Genomic DNA, 14,095 nt, shown 5'->3' with positions numbered 1-14,095 from the left:
AGGGGGAGGGGGAGGGGGAGATCTGAAATGACAGAAGACGGTGGGGGGGGGGGGGGAATGGAGCCAAGAGCTGGACAGTTGATTGGCAAAAGGGGATATGAGAGGATCATGGGACAGGAGGCCTAGGGAGAAAGAAGGGGGGGGGGAGCCCAGAGGATGGGCAAGGGGTATAGTGAGAGGGACAGAGGGAGAAAAAGGAGAGAGAGAAAAAGAATGTGTGTATATAAATAAATAAATAATGGTTGGGGTACGAGGGGGAGGTGGGGCATTAGTGGAAGTTTGAGAAGTCAGTGTTCATGCCATCAGATTGGAGGCTACCCAGACGGAATATAAGGTGTTGTTCCTCCAACCTGAGTGTGGCTTCATCTTTACGGTAGAGGAGGCCGTGGATTGACATATCTCTTACTAGCTCTTCTTTCAGTTAGTCCTGACGAAGGGTCTGGGCCTGAAACGTCAACTGTACCTCTTCCTAGAGATGCTGCCTGGCCTGCTGCGTTCACCAGCAACTTTGATGTGTGTAACTTAAACTCAAATACAGCTTCTGAGGCATTGGTGCCAAGGTGTGTGAATTCAAATCAACTACTCTAAACATGTCCCTGAGCCATGCATTCACTTTTCAGATCTTGTTGATCCGATGCCACTTGCACATTGTGCAAGTAGTACTCCAGGGATTGTTATCCTCTGTGATTCTGTTTCTTGAATCTAGAACCAGGCTGTTCATGCTCCCTCAGTAGAACTTCCTTCCTAGTTCTACTTAAGATCTGCTAAGGCTATTGGGAAGAGTTTAAACTAGAATTGCTGGGGGGTGGGAACTGAACTGAAGAGATGGAGGAAGGGGCAGCTGGCTCAGAAAAAGAGAAAGCTTGTAGGGAGTGTGAGAAGGAGGATAGGCAGATGATAGAGAAGGGATGCGCTCAGACTGATGGTTTGAGATATGTCTATTTTAATGCAAGCATCATGAACAAAGCTGATGAGCTCAGAGCGTGGATCAGTACGCGGAGCTATGCTGTTGTGGCCATTACAGAGACTTGGATGGCTCAGGGGTAGGAACGGCTACTTAGAGTGCCAGACTTTAGATGTTTCAGGAAGGACAGGGAGAGAGGCAAAAGAGGTGGGGGCGTGGTGCTGCTGATCGGAGATAGTGTCACGGCTGTAGAAAAGGAAGAAGTTATGGAGGAATTGTCTACTGAGTCTCTGTGGGTGGAAATTAGAAACAGGAAGGGGTCAGTAACTCTACTGGGTGTTTTTTATAGACCACCCAATAGTAACAGGGACATCGAGGAGCAGATAGGGAGACAGATTCTGGAACGGTGTAGTAATAACAGGGTTGTCGTGATGGGAGATCTTAATTTCCTCAATATTGATTGGCATGTCTCTAGAACAAAGGGCTTTGATGGGGTGGAGTTTATTGTTATTGTTATCATCAATGAAGATCTCGACACTCAACCCGGCACGGACGGAAAGTGTGCCCGGGAGTGGCCTGACTGGATTCGAACTCAGGAACCTTCGCTCTGGAGTCTGGCGCTGATGTCACTGTGTCACCAGCTGAGATACGATGGTGCCGAGACTAGCGCTTGGTTTGGATTTAAGTGAGGGAGAGTTGCGCAGCGTCAGCCTCACTCTCTTTTCCCAGTTCCCATCTGGATCCAGTGGCAAGACAAGAATCGAGACGGCTGGAAATGGGACTAGGCGCAGCGGACGACCAGGACATCTTCTGTGTCTTGTGCTCCACGCATTCCATGACACTTGCAGAGACCGCCTTCTTGACCATTGGACCTTCCATTGGTCTTGTCCGCTCAATCTGCTTGAGTCTGTCTTCACATGCTGGGATAGACAACTCCCTATCTCATCGAGGGATTGAGACCCATTGGCTACCCCCACCTGGTTTAGCCAGCTTTTCGAAGCCATTGCCTGGGGTGTGGCCGCTGTCGCATGCAAACAGCTTCGGGGGCCATAGATGAGAGCTGAGTGCCAGGTGGGGACCAAAGGTGGACAAACCACCCTGAAAAGGATGCGACATGTTCCCTCAGCAGAGGTGCTACCCCTCCCTGACACCCCATACACTCCTAGTTTGTTAGGTGTGTTCAGGAAGGTCTCCTGACACAGTATGTAGATAAGCCTACAAGAGGAGAGGCTGTACTTGATCTGGTATTGGGAAGTGAACCTGGTCAGGTGTCAGATCTCTCAGTGGGAGAGCATTTTGCAGATAGTGATCACAATTCTATCTCTTTTACCATAGCATTGGAGAGGGATAGGAACAGACGAGTTAGGAAAGCGTTTAATTGGAGTAAGGGAAATATAAAGCTATCAGGCAGGAACTTCGAAGCATAAATTGGGAACAGATGTTCTCGGGGAAATGTACGGCAGAAATGTGGCAAATGTTCAGGGGATATTTGTGTGGCGTTCTGCACAGGTACGTTCCAATGAGAAAGGGAACAGGGTTCAGAAACAGTGGTGTACAAAGGCAGTTGAAAATCTAGTCAAGAAGAAAAGAAAAGTTTATGAAAGATTCAAAAAAGTGGGTAATAATAGAGATCTAGAAAATTATAAGGTTAGCAGGAAGGAGTTTAAGAATGAAATTAGGGGAGCCAGAAGGGGCCATGAGAAGGCCTTGGTGAGGAGGGTGAAGGAATACCCCAAGACATTCTATAAGTATGTGAAGAGCAAGAGGATAAGACATGAGAGAATAGGACCAATCAGTGTGACAGTGGAAAAGGAAGGAGGAGGTAGCGGAGGTACTTAATGAATACTTTGCTTCAGTATTCACTATGGAGTAGGACGTTGGCGATTGTAGGGATGACTTACAGCAGACTGAAAAACTTGAGCATATAGACATTAAGAAAGATGATGTGCTGGTGCTTTTGGAAAGCATCAAGTTAGATAAGTCACTGGGACCGGACGAAGTATACCCCAGGCTACTGTGGCAAGCGAAGGAGGAGATTGCTGAGTCTCTGGCAATGATCTTTGCATTATCAATAGGGACGGGAGAGGTTTCGGAGGATTGGAGGGTTGCAGATGTTGTTCCCTTATTCAAGAAAGGGAATAGAGATAGCCCAGGAAATTATAGACCAGTGAGTCTTCAGTGGTTGGTAAGTTGATGGAGAAGATCCTGACAGACAGGATTTATGAACATTTGGAGAGGCATAATATGATTAGGAATAGTCAGCATGGCTTTGTCAAAGGCAGGTCGTGCCTTACTAGCCTGATTGAATTTTTTGAGGATGTGACTATAAACACATAGATGAAGGTAGAGCAGTAGATGTAGTGTATATGGATTTCAGCAAGGCATTTGATAAAGAACCCCATGCAAGGCTTATTGAGAAAGTAAGGAGGCATGAGATGCTTTGTGGATCCAGAACTGGCTTGCCCACAGAAGGCAAAGAGTGGTCATATTCTGCATGGAGGTCAGTGACCAGTGGTGTGCCACAGGGATCTGTTCCGAGACCCCCTTCTCTTTGTGATTTTTATAAATGACCTGGATGAGGAAGTGGAGGGATGGGTTAGTAAATTTGCTGATGACACAAAGGTTGGGGGTGTTGTGGATGGTATGGAGGGATGTCAGAGGTTACAATGGGACATTGATAGGATGCAAAACAGGACTGAGAAGTGGCAGATGGAATTCAAACCAGATAGGTGTGAGGTGGTTCATTTTGGTAGGTCAAATATGATGGCAGAATATAGTATTAATGGTAAGACTCTTGGCAGTGTGGAGGATCAGAGGGATCTTGGGGTCCTAGTCCGTAGGACACTCAAAGCTGCTGCGCAGGTTGACTGTGTGGTTAAGGAGTCATACGGTGTATTGAGTTCAAAAACTGAGAGGTAATGTTGCAGCTGTATAGGACCCTGGTCATACCCCACTTGGAATACTGTGCTCGGTTCTGGTCACCTCACCACAGGAAGAATGTGGAACCTATAGAAAGGGTGCAGAGGAGATTTACAAGGATGTTGCCTGGATTGGGGAGCATGCCTTATGAGAATAAGACCATAGACCATAAGACAAAGGAGCAGAAGTCGGCCATTCAGCCCATCAAGTCTGCTCCGCCATTTTATCATAAGCTGATCCATTCTCCCATTTAGTCCCACTCCCCCGCCTTCTCACCATAACCTTTGATGCCCTGGCTACTCAGATACCTATCAACCTCTGCCTTGAATACACCCAATGACTTGGCCTCCACTGCTGCCCGTGGCAACAAATTCCATAGATTCACCACCCTCTGACTAAAAAAATTTCTTTGCATTTCTGTTCTGAATGGGTGCCCTTCAATCCTTAAGTCATGCCCTCTCGTACTAGACTCCCCCATCATGGGAAACAACTTTGCCACATCCACTCTGTCCATGCTTTTCAACATTCGAAATGTTTCTATGAGGTCTCCCCTCATTCTCCTAAACTCCAAGGAATACAGTCCAAGAGCGGACAAATGTTCCTCATATGTTAACCCTCTCATTCCTGGAATCATTCTAGTGAATCTTCTCTGTACCCTCTCCAACGTCAGCGCATCCTTTCTTAAATAAGGAGACCAAAACTGCCCACAGTACTCCAAGTGAGGTCTCACCAGCGCCTTAGAGAGCCTCAACATCACATCCCTGCTCCTATACTCTATTCCTCTGAAAATGAATGCCAACATTGCATTCGCCTTCTTCACTACCAACTCAACCAGGAGGTTAACCTTAAGGGTATCCTGTACAAGGATTCCGAAGTCCGGTTGCATCTCAGAACTTTGAATTCTTTCTCCATTTAAATAATAGTCTGGCCATTTATTTCTTCTGCCAAAGTGCATTACCATACACTTTCTAACATTGTATTTCATTTGCCACTTCTTTGCCCCTTCTTCCAATCTATCCAAGTCTCTCTGCAGACTCTCCGTTTCCTCAGCATTACTGGCCCTTGCACCTATCTTCGTATCGTCAGCAAACTTAGCCACAAAGCCATCTATTCCATAATCCAAATCGTTGATGTACAATGTAAAAAGAAGCAGCCTCAACACGGACCACTGTGGAACACCACTGGTAACCGGCAGCCAACCAGAATAGGATCCCTTTATTCCCACTCTCTGTTTCCTGCCAATCAGCCAACGCTCTATCCACGTATGTAACTTTCCCGTAATTCCATGGGCTCTTAACTTCTTAAGTAGTCTCATGTGTGACACCTTGTCAAAAGCCTTCTGAAAATCCAAATATACAACATCCACTGCATCTCCCTTGTCTAGCCTACTGGTAATTTCCTCAAAAAATTGTAATAGGTTTGTCAGGCAGGATTTTCCTTTAAGGAATCCATGCTGAGTTCTGCCTATCTTGTCATATGCCTCCAGGTACTCTGAAACCTCATCCTTGACAATCGACTCCAACAACTTCCCAACCACCGATGTCAAGCTAACAGGTCTATAATTTCCTTTTTGCTTCCTTGCCCCCTTCTTAAATAGCGGAGTGACATTTGCAATCTTCCAGTCCTCCGGAACCATGCCAGAATCTTATCGACTTTTGAAGATCATTGCTAATGCCTCCTCAATCTCCACAGCTACTTCCTTCAGAACACGAGGGTACATTCCATTTGGTCCGGGAGATTTATCTACCTTTAGGCTATTCAGCTTCCTGAGTGCTTTCTCTGTCGTAATTGTGACTGCGCACAATTCTCTTCCCTGCCACCCTTGAGTGTCCGGTATACTGCTGATGTCTTCCTCAGTGAAGACTGATGCAAAATACTCATTCAATTCCTCCGCCATCTCCTTATCTCCCATTACAATTTCTCCAGCGTCATTCTCTATCAGTCCTATATCTACTCTCACCTGTCTTTTACTCTTTATATACTTGAAAAAGCTTTTAGTATCCTCTTTGATATTATTTGCTGGCTTCCTTTCATAGTTAATCTTTTCCCTCTTAATGACCTTCTTAGTTTCCTTTTGTAAGGTTTTAAAAACTTCCCAATCCTCTGTCTTCCCACTAATTTTTGCTTCCTTGTATGCCCTCTCCTTTGCTTTAACTTTGGCTTTGACTTCTCTTGTCAACCACGGTTGCATCCTGTTTCCATTCAAAAATTTCTTCTTTTTTGAAATATACCTGTCTCGCACCTTCCTCACTTCTCGCATAAACTCCAGCCACTGCTGCTCTGCCGTCTTTCCCGCCAGTGTCCCTTTCCAGTCAACCTTGGCCAGTTCCTTTCTCATGCCACTGTAATTTCCTTTACTCCACTGAAATACCGACACATCAGATTTCGGCTTCTCGTTTTCAAATTTCACGGTGCATTCAATCATGTTATGATCACTGCCTCCTAAGGGTTCCTTCACATCAATCTCTGTAATCACCTCCGGTTCATTACACAATACCCAATCCAGTACAGCCGATCCCCTAGTGGGCTCAACAACCTGTTCTAAAAAGCCATCTCGCAGACATTCTACAAATTCTCTCTCTCGAGATCCCGTGCCGACCTGATTTTCCCAATCCACTCGCGTGTTAAAATCCCCCACAATTATCATAACACTGCCCTTCTGACAAGCCTTTTCTATTTCCTGTTGTAATTTGTAGTCCACATCACTGCAGCTGTTTGGAGGCCTATAAATAACTGCCATCAGGGACCTTTTACCCCTGCGAGTTCTTAGCTCAACCCATAAAGATTCTGCACCTTCTGATCCTATATCACCTCTTTCTAATGATTGCTTACCAATAAAGCCATGCCTCCCCCTCTGCCTACCTTCCTATCCTTCCGATACACTGTGTATCCTTGGACGTTCAGCTCCCAGAGACATGCATCCTTTAGCCATGTCTCACTGATGGCCACAATATCATACCTGCCAATCTGTAGTTGTACGACAAGATCAGCCACCTTAATCCTTATGCTGCGTGCATTTAAGTATAACACCTTAAGACCAGTATTTGATTTCACTGCAACTCATCTCGATGGCTACAAATTTGCACCATCACCTGCCTGTCTTTCCTGACATCTTTACTGCTCACTATCTTAGATTTATTTCTGTTTTCTCCTTCCTCCGCTCTGTCATTCTGGTTCCCATCCCCCTGCTAGATTAGTTTAAACCCTCCCTAACAGCTCTCTTAAACTGTCCCACCAGGATATTGGTCCCCTTTGGGTTCAGGTGTAACCTGTCCTTTTTGAACAGGTCATACTTCCCCCAGAAGAGATCCCAATTATCCAAGAATCTGAAGCCCTGCCCCCTGCACCAGTCTCTCAGCCATGCATTCATCTGCCTGATCCTACTATTCTTGCCCTCGCTAGCACGTGGCACAGGTAGAAATCCCAAGGTTACGACTCTGGAGGTCTTGCTTCTCAGCCTCCTTCCTAACTCCCAGAAATCTCCCTTCAGGACCTCCTTCCTTGTCCTATCTATGTCATTGTTACCAACATGTACCAAGACAACTGGCTGCTCACCCTCCCCCTTCAGAATATTCTGGACCCGATCTGAGGTTGAGTGATCTTGGCCTTTTCTCCTTGGAGTGATGGAGGATGAGAGGTGACCTGATAGAGGTGTATAAGATGATGAGAGGCTTTAATTATGTGGATAGTCAGAGGCTTTTTCCCGGGTCTGCAATGGCTAACACGAGAGTGCACAGTTTTAAGGTGCTTGGAAGTAGGTACAGAGGGGATGTCAGGGGTAGGTTTTTTTTACACAGAGTAGTGAGTGTGTGGAATGGGCGACTGGTGGAGGCGGGTACAGTGGGGTCTTTAAAGAGACTGCTGGATAGGTACATGGAGCTTAGAAAATTAGAGGGCTATGGGTAACCCAAGGTAATTTCTAAAGCAGGAGTCCCCAGCCTTTTTTGCACCGCAGACTGGTTTATTATTGACAATATTCTTGCAGACCAGCTGACCCCGGTGGGGCTGGGGGGTGGTAGGGCTGCCAACAGAAAAGAGTAGCAGTCAAATATGTTGTGTTTACCCCGAGAAAGACTACAATGACGATGAAGCCTTACGCAGGCACCTGTGTGCGCATGCGTGTACGTGCCGATTTTTTTTCTACAAATCGTTTTTGATGATTCTGTTCAGTGAAACTACACTGTACATACATTATTTCTACTTTATATAGGCTGTATATTTATCATATCATTCATGCTTTTACTATATGTTAGTGTTATTTTAGGTTTTGTGTTATTTGGTATGATTTGGTAGGTTATTTTTTGGGTCTGGAAATGCTCAAAAATTTTTCTCAAAAATGAATGGTAATTGCTTCTTCACTTTACGCCATTTCGGCACGGAAGGTTTCATAGGAAAGCTCTACCTCAGCGGGGGAACTACGGGACAAGGGCGGTCCTGTATGAGACTGACCAATTTAGTCCAATAGGGTTCTGAGTTGGATGATCAACCATGATCATACTGAATGGCGGTGCAGGCTTGAAGGGCTGAATTGCCTACTGCACCTATTTTCTATGTTTCTATATGGGATGTCCCGGCTAATACGGGACAGTTGGCAATCTTAGGCGGGGGGTCGGGTGGTGTTAATCACGACTGGAATATAGGTGATAAGTCAACTATAAGTCACTTATAAGTGGCTAGTACACTCAATTTCGTTTCTAAAAGGGTTTATCTAACGAATTTAATATTAAACAACAAGTGCATAATACGTTAATTATAAGTCACAAGTCAATAGCATCATAACATTTTAAGTCACGTTTGGTTATTAAACACACAGTACGTATTTTCCCCATATGAACATATAAAATCATTGCGACACACCAATATCGCTGAATCAGTGGGAGCCCTGGGCTTGTTTTCCTGCAACAAGACGGTCCCATTGAAGGGTGACGGGAGACAGCAATACTCGAAGGGGGTTCCTTATGTCCAGTGTATTCGGCAATTTAGTTTTTGTTGCATTCATTGCAGAAAACCCCGCTTCGCAAAGATATGTTGGAAATGGAGGCAACGTTTTCAGTGCTTTCACGGCTATCTCAGGATATTTAGCCTTGACTTTGATCCAGAATGCTGGCAGAGATGTTATGTCAAACATACTTTTCAGCCCACTGTCATTTGCAAGCTCGAGGAGTTGATCTTCTTCCCACGCTGACATGGATGACACATGCGTAATGACCTCGCGTGCATTCAAGTCCAACAGTGGGCGTGACAGGGAATGAGGAAAGGTGCAGCTGACTCATATTGCCGAATCATATCGTGTTCTCGCGGCCCGGTAGCACATGCTATGCGGCCCGGTGGTTGGGGACCGCTGTTCTAAGGTACATGTTCGGCACAGCATTGTGGGCCAAAGGGCCTTATTGTGCTGTAGGTTTTCTATGTTTCTATGAATTCCCATGGATTCAGCCAAATGAAACAGCATTGCTCCAAGGAAAAATGCAATACCAATAGTCAAACACAGCACAAGGCACATATAGCATATATAAGATAGCAGTAAGTACATGCTTGGCATAGCATTGTGGGCCTAAGGGCCTGTATTGTGCTGTAGGTTTTCTATGTTTAAAATCCCAGATGCCTATCAGATTCAGGAACACAGGATCTTTTTCTTTGAGCTCCCTTCCATTTGCAAGGGAATGGTCTCCACATAACACCAAGCAACCAACAGAGCCTTCTGGATTTGTACTTACAACTGCAAGGAACATTTATCACCCTAATCATATCTGACTTCTGTCACTACTACATTTCACTTTACTCCCATAAATTTGATCTGGCACTATCATCAGTTCACTTATTTTCCCTTATGTCAGCAAGAACCTGGGCTCCTTCAACAAATGCAAAGGCTAAAGTCTTTCCAAAACTACTTCCTGGATTTCATACCTAACAGTGGTAACTACATAGTCATACTCATACTTTATTGATCCCGGGGGAAATTGGTTTTCGTTACAGTTGCACCATAAATAATAAATAGTAAGAGAAACATAAATAGCTAAATAGTAATATGTAAATTATGCCAGTAAATTATGAAATAAGTCCAGGACCAGCCTATTGGCTCAGGGTGTCTGACCCTCCAAGGGAGGAGTTGTAAAGTTTGATGGCCACAGGCAGGAATGACTTCCTATGACGCTCTGTGTTGCATCTCAGTGGAATGAGTCTCTGGCTGAATGTACTCCTGTGCTCACCCAGTACATTATGTAGTGGATGGGAGACATTGACCAAGATGGCATGCAACTTAGACAGCATCCTCTTTTCAGACACCACCGTGAGAGAGTCCAGTTCCATCCCCACAACATCACTGGCCTTCCGAATGAGTTTGTTGATTCTGTTGGTGTCTGCTACCCTCAGCCTGCCGCCCCAGCACACAACAGCAAACATGATAGCACTGGCCACCACAGGCTAGTAGAATATCCTCAGCATCGTCCGGCAGATGTTAGAGGACCTCAGTCTCCTCAGGAAATAGAGACGGCTCTGTCCCTTCTTGTAGACAGCCTCAGTGTTCTTTGACCAGTCCAGTTTATTGTCAATTCGTATCCCCAGGTATTTGTAATCATCCACCATGTCCACACTGACCCCCTGGATGGAAACAGGGGTCGCCGGGTGTACCTTAGCTCTCCTCAGGTCTACCACCAGCTCCTTAGTCTTTTTCACATTAAGCTGCAGATAATTCTGCTCACACCATGTGACAAAATTTCCTACCGTAGCCCTGTACTCCGCCTCATCTCCCTTGCTGATGCATCCAACTATGGCAGAGTCATCGGAAAACTTCTTAAGATGACAAGACTCTGTGCAGTAGTTGAAGTCCGAGGTGTAAATGGTGAAGAGAAAGGGAGACAAGACAGTCCCTGTGGAGCCCCAGTGCTGCTGATCACTCTGTCGGAGACACTATTTTGCAAGCACATGTACTGTGGTCTGCCAGTCAGGTAATCAAGAATCCATGATACCAGGGAAGCATCCACCTGCATCGCTGTCAGCTTCTCTCCCAGCAGAGTAGGGCGGATGGTGTTGAACGCATTGGAGAAGTCAAAAAAACATGACCCTCACAGTGTTCGCTGGCTTGTCCAGGTGGGCGTAGACATGGTTTAACGGGTAGACGATGGCATCCTCAACTCCTAGTCGGAGCTGGTAGGCGAACTGGAGGGGATCCAAGTGTGGCCTGACCATAGGCCGGAGCAGCTCCAGAACAAGTCTCTCCAAGGTCTTCAAGATGTGGGATGTCAATGCCACTGGTCTGTAGTCATCGAGGCCGCTGGGGCGCGGCATCTGCGGCACAGGGACGAGGCAGGACGTCTTCCACAGTACAGGAACCCTCCGGAGTCTCAGGCTCAGGTTGAATACATGGCGAAGTACTCCACATAGCTGAGGGGCACAGGCTTTGAGCACCCTGGTACTGACACCATTTGGTCCTGCAGCCTTGCTTGGGTTGAGACGTTTCAGCTGTCTTCTTACCTGTTCAGCTGTGAAGCCCACCATGGTGGTTTCGTGTGGGGAAGGGGTATAGTCATAAGAGCAGGGTGGGGGACTGTGAGGAGGGGTAGGAGGGGAGAGTGGCATATGTGTTGGTTGGGGGCCGACAACAGATGGCTCGTGGGGGACAGACTGGGGCCACAATGTCAAATCTGTTAAAGAACAGGTTAAGTTCATTGGCCCTGTCCACACTGCCTTCAGCTCCTCTGTTGCTAGTTTGCCGGAACCCAGTGATGGTCCTCATCCCCCTCCAGACTTCTCTCATGTTGTCCTGCTGGAGTTTCCACTCAAGCTTCCTCCTGTACCTGTCTTTACCTCTGGTAAACAATAACCAATTAACTTATTTTTTCTCTGAAATGTCTGAAACTCCAGCTCAGTGTTTCCCAACCTTTTTTCTATCCCACCACCCCCAAAGCACTTTCATACTTGCCAATGCTCCCCCAATGATTATGCTTTAAATTTTTATTTGTCTTTAAACCCAGATTGCACAGTACCTTTGTACTCTATAGCAGCTTCAATATTAATGTGATCCTTGAGCTTGATGGTTTTTAGCAAGAGTTGAATTATCTTATTCAAGTTGTGACTACCAATAAAAGCTGACATTTTTGAAAAGTATTTTTGCATCTTCATCATTCTGAATATTGATAATTACTTCTTGCAATCTCTCTTCCTGTTCTTCCACTTTGCAAGGAAATGGGCTGATTACCCAGTCCAAAATTTCCATATCATTCAAATCCTTGGCTCGATTCTGAAAGTCCTTCCGTGACTGCAAGTGTAAGCAGTACTCTTGCAAATCACTGTCTGTGAAACAAAAGTGTCATACTTCTCCTGCAGGGTAACTGTGAGGACATTCTTCTTCCAGTGTTTTGCTTATATATTTCCAATTTTCCAATAAGAGTGGACACTGCACTTTTTGCCTGGATTAAATTGAAATTCTCACCCTGCAGTTTCATATTTAAAATGTTAATTTTGTCATACAGATGGGTTTGATATGCCACATCTCTATGTAGAAGTTCAATCTTGTTTCCCAAACAGCAAGCTTTTGATAGCCAATGCACTTCGTGTGACGAAGCAAGCGTTCAAACTCTTCATTGTTATCTTGGCATAACTGGCAAAATATTCTGCTATTTAGTGGAATGGCTTTAATTTTGTTGATAGCAGATATTACAAGAGTCATGCTTGAAAAAAGTCGCAGCCTGAGGTTTTTGGCTGTGAGATGTTGATGATGAATTACAATGTTGAGAGGGTGTATTTGACTCGTACCATGCCATGAGTCAAAGGGAACTGTTGGGCATCCTGGTTGCTAATTTATGCATCCCCAATAATGTCTGTTCGGTTGATAAGGTCAGATGAGATTGCCGAGTTTCAGATGCATTCTCACTGCTATGGTTCTTCCTCTGTTCCAGTGGTTCATCCTCCTTTTTTTTTGCGAGATGCCTGTTCTATTAATGGTCGGTCAGGTCTCGTGTTCAAGTTAGGCCTGCTTACTCCCCTCCTCCTCCCCCCCCCTCCCAAGAATCTTGAGTGCCCCCGATGACTTCTATTTCCACTAACAACACCTTGGGAGATTTAAGGGAGATGAGGCTGAGTACAGGACTACGATAGGAAATTTTATCACATGGTGTGAGCAGAATTATTTGCAGCTTAATGTGAAAAAGACTAAGGAGCTGGTGGTAGACCTGAGGAGAGCTAAGGTACCGGTGACCCCTGTTTCTATGCAGGGGGTCAGTGTGGACATGGTGGAGGATTACAAATACCTGGGAATACGAATTGACAATAAACTGGACTGGTCAAAGAACACTGAGGCTGTCTACAGGAAGGGTCAGAGCCGTCTCTATTTCCTGAGGAGACTGAGGTCCTTCAACATCTGCCAGACGATGCTGAGGATGTTCTACGATTCTGTGGTGGCCAGTGCTATCATGTTTGCTGTTGTGTACTGGGGCAGCAGGCTGAGGGTAGCAGACACCAACAGTATCAACAAACTCATTCGTAAGGCCAGTGATGTTGTGGGGATGGAACTGGACTCTCACAGGGTGGTGTCTGAAAAGAGGATGCTTTCTAAGTTGCATGTCATCTTGGACAATGTCTCTCATCCACTACATAATGTACTGGGTGGACACAGGAGTACATTCAGCCAGAGACTCATTCCACCGAGGTGCAACACAGAACGTCATAGGAAGTCATTCCTGCCTGTGGCCATCAAACTTTACAACTCCTCCCTTGGAGGGTCAGACACCCTGAGCCAATAGGCTGGTCCTGGACTTATTTCATAATTTACTGGCATAATTTACATACTACTATTTAACTGTTTATGGTTTTATTACTATATTATTTATGGTGCAACTGTAATGAAAACCAATTTCCCCCGGGATCAATAAAGTATGACTATGACTATGTGACTGATGTACAAGAACACCCAGATCTCGTTGTACTTCCCCTTTTCATAACTTGACTCCATTTAGATAATAATCTGCCTTTCTGGTCTTACCACCAAAGTGGATAACCTCACATTTATCCACATTAAACTGCATCTGCCATGCATCTGCCCACTCACCCAGCCTGTCCAAGTCACCCTGCATTCTCATAACATCCTCCTCACATTTCACACTACCACCCAGCTTTGTGTCATCGGAAAATTTGCTAATGTTACTTTTAATTCCCTCATCTAAATCATTTATATTGTAAACAGCTGCAGTCCCAGCACTGAACCCTGCGGTACCCCCCTGGTCACCACCTGCCATTCCGAAAGGGACCCATTAATCGCTACTCTTTGTTTTCTGT

The 14,095-nt window shown here is 45.5% G+C and overlaps 1 long non-coding RNA gene across 1 annotated transcript in view; it reads left to right on the top strand.

Moving 5' to 3' along the window:
- Positions 1-463: 463 nt before the first annotated feature.
- The window catches only part of LOC140206026 (uncharacterized), a 17,857-nt gene continuing 4,225 nt past the window's right edge, over positions 464-14,095 (top strand). Inside the window, exons 1-2 of the long non-coding RNA XR_011888048.1 lie at positions 464-560; positions 8,828-9,174. This is a non-coding gene — a long non-coding RNA (uncharacterized lncRNA). The remainder of the gene's footprint in view (positions 561-8,827; positions 9,175-14,095) is intronic.

This window comes from Mobula birostris, chromosome 12, assembly GCF_030028105.1.
Source record: "Mobula birostris isolate sMobBir1 chromosome 12, sMobBir1.hap1, whole genome shotgun sequence".
NCBI classification, from domain to species: domain Eukaryota; kingdom Metazoa; phylum Chordata; class Chondrichthyes; order Myliobatiformes; family Myliobatidae; genus Mobula; species Mobula birostris.
Note: the sequence above shows the minus strand (reverse complement) of the source record. Positions and strands in the feature narration are given on the sequence as shown.